General features: G+C 41.4%; 1 protein-coding gene across 1 annotated transcript in view; it reads right to left on the reverse strand.

Moving 5' to 3' along the window:
• The window catches only part of itpr3 (inositol 1,4,5-trisphosphate receptor, type 3), a 148,129-nt gene extending 147,301 nt beyond the window's left edge, over nt 1–828 (reverse strand). Inside the window, exon 1 of the mRNA XM_036007833.1 lies at nt 762–828. The gene's annotated coding sequence lies outside the window, so the exon portion shown is untranslated. The remainder of the gene's footprint in view (nt 1–761) is intronic.
• Nucleotides 829–2,500: the final 1,672 nt, after the last annotated feature.

The following is a 2,500-nucleotide window of genomic DNA, read 5'->3' on the forward strand; positions in this document are numbered from 1 at the left end:
AACTTCCTCTTAAAAAAATAAAAAGGGATTAATGTCAAACTGACAAAGTGCATTTTGGAGGATAACAGTCAGCGTCCACTAAAAGTTCTGTTGTTGCAGCTGACAGACTCAGATTATTAATCTAAGTGTCTGACAACATTATGGGATGGATCCCTACAGAGATAGACCTTTTAGTTAAAGAGTAAGATCCTTTTAGTTTAACATCAAACATCCCCGAAATCACCATCACCAAACTACACCAGACTCCATGTAAATAATCAGGACTTTTATCATCGTAAAACACACTTCATTCAAAGTGGACAGAAACTAAATAAAACTACCAAAAGCTGTCTTGGTTCATCTTTCCACTGTTCCAACAATCACCACTCTGGTTTGGTTCAAATAAACCCTTAATTCACCCATTTACATGTGGAAATATGCTGGCTCTATACACGCTAAAAGTCCTGATTATTTACATGGAGTCTGGTAGAGATATGCTGGCTCCTGATTATTTACATGGAGTCTGGTAGAGATACGCTGGCTCTATACACGCTAAAAGTCCTGATTATTTACATGGAGTCTGGTGGAAATATGCTGGCTCTATACACGCTAAAAGTCCTGATTATTTACATGGAGTCTGGTGGAGTTTGGTGATGGTGATTTCGGGGCTGTTTCTGTTGTCAGACACTTAGAATAAATAACCTGAGCCTGCCAGTGACAAAAACAGAACTTTTAGTGGAAGGAGTTAAAGTGATAACACACACATATCATCTCTGTCGTACCTCTGAACTTTTTGGGAGGATTCTCCAGATCTCCAGCAGCCGGTTCCACCACGCAGCGGTCATCCACCAACCTGCAGAAACCAAACACAGCATTCAAAGATTAGTTTGGCTTAGTTTTTGTGCCAAATGCGAAGACATTACCTCCAGCAACTATATATTCAACCTTCACCTCACGATGAACCTAACTTACAACAACCAGAGCTCTGTTAGTCTACTAATGCCCTGTCTCCTGTCTTCTGTCTCCTGCTGTCTGTCCTGTCTCTTGTCTGTCTTAAATGCTCTACACTAAGTAGTATCTGCACTTTATGTAAAGTCTATAATGTGTGTGAACTACATGTAGCCTGTCTCAAATGTTGTTTTTATATATTTTAACTGTAACAGTGTGCTCAGCGTGTAACATCACTTGATCCATGGCGAAAACGTTTCGTCGTTGAAAATAACATCTTCTAACTTCTAACTTCCTCTATATATATATATATATATATATATATATATAAGGGCAGGGGGGATTAAAGAACCACGTACACGTAACACATAAAACGCAACAAGGTGACAGACAGACAACAGAGGGAAGTGAGACGGGACGATATCAGAACTGACGGGACAGTTGACAAACACAGGGCTGTATTATTAGTGATCACACTGGGTGGTCACGGTTAAGCTTGTTGTGGAGGCTCCACCAGAGCTTTCTCCGTAGCTATGTAAGGCCTGATGGTTATACTGTTGCACTGGTGTGAGCCGGCATGTGTGTGTATGTGTGTGTGTGTGTGTGTGTGTGTGTGTGTTCGGGGGTCTCGACTTTGGACATTTTAGGCAACGCACGTCAGAACGACAATGATGAAAAAAGGCGGCAAAAGTTTTAAAATAGCGTCGATAAATGTGTCAAAAACATCAACAGAAAAAACGTCTACAAAAATGACAAAAACATTGAAAGAAACCTGCTGACGATGACACTAGGCTGCACAATTCAGGGATAAGTATGAATCACGATTTTTTAGCTTAGAATTGAGATCACGATCTGATCTCTGCCACAAATTTTTTCTCACAAAGTGTAATGTTTACTGCACACATGAACCACGACAAAACAAAATTAATTGGCAGTACCAAACAGAGATATTTTTGGCACCTAGAGCACATTGATCATCACCACGAGCCTGTAAACACAGAGGATCAATGAATGAAGGAAATATAGTCCATACTGGCCATTTACATACAGTAGGCTACCAGAAATAGTGACATATAACACACTGAACTAAATATGGCCCTGATACGGGCTCTATCTGGACTAAATATGGCCCTGATACGGGCTCTATCTGGACTAAATATGGCCCTGATACGGGCTCTATCTGGACTAAATATGGCCCTGATACGGGCTCTATCTGAACTAAATATGGCCCTGATACGGGCTCTATCTGGACTAAATATGGCCCTGATACGGGCTCTATCTGAACTAAATATGGCCCTGATACGGGCTCTATCTGGACTAAATATGGCCCTGATACGGGCTCTATCTGGACTAAATATGGCCCTGATACGGGCTCTATCTGAACTAAATATGGCCCTGATACAGGCTCTATCTGAACTAAATATGGCCCTGATACGGGCTCTATCTGGACTAAATATGGCCCTGATACAGGCTCTATCTGAACTAAATATGGCCCTGATACGGGCTCTATCTGAACTAAATATGGCCCTGATACGGGCTCTATCTGAACTAAATATGGCCCTGATACAGGCTC

Source organism: Sander lucioperca, chromosome 12 (assembly GCF_008315115.2).
Source record: "Sander lucioperca isolate FBNREF2018 chromosome 12, SLUC_FBN_1.2, whole genome shotgun sequence".
NCBI classification, from domain to species: Eukaryota; Metazoa; Chordata; class Actinopteri; order Perciformes; family Percidae; genus Sander; species Sander lucioperca.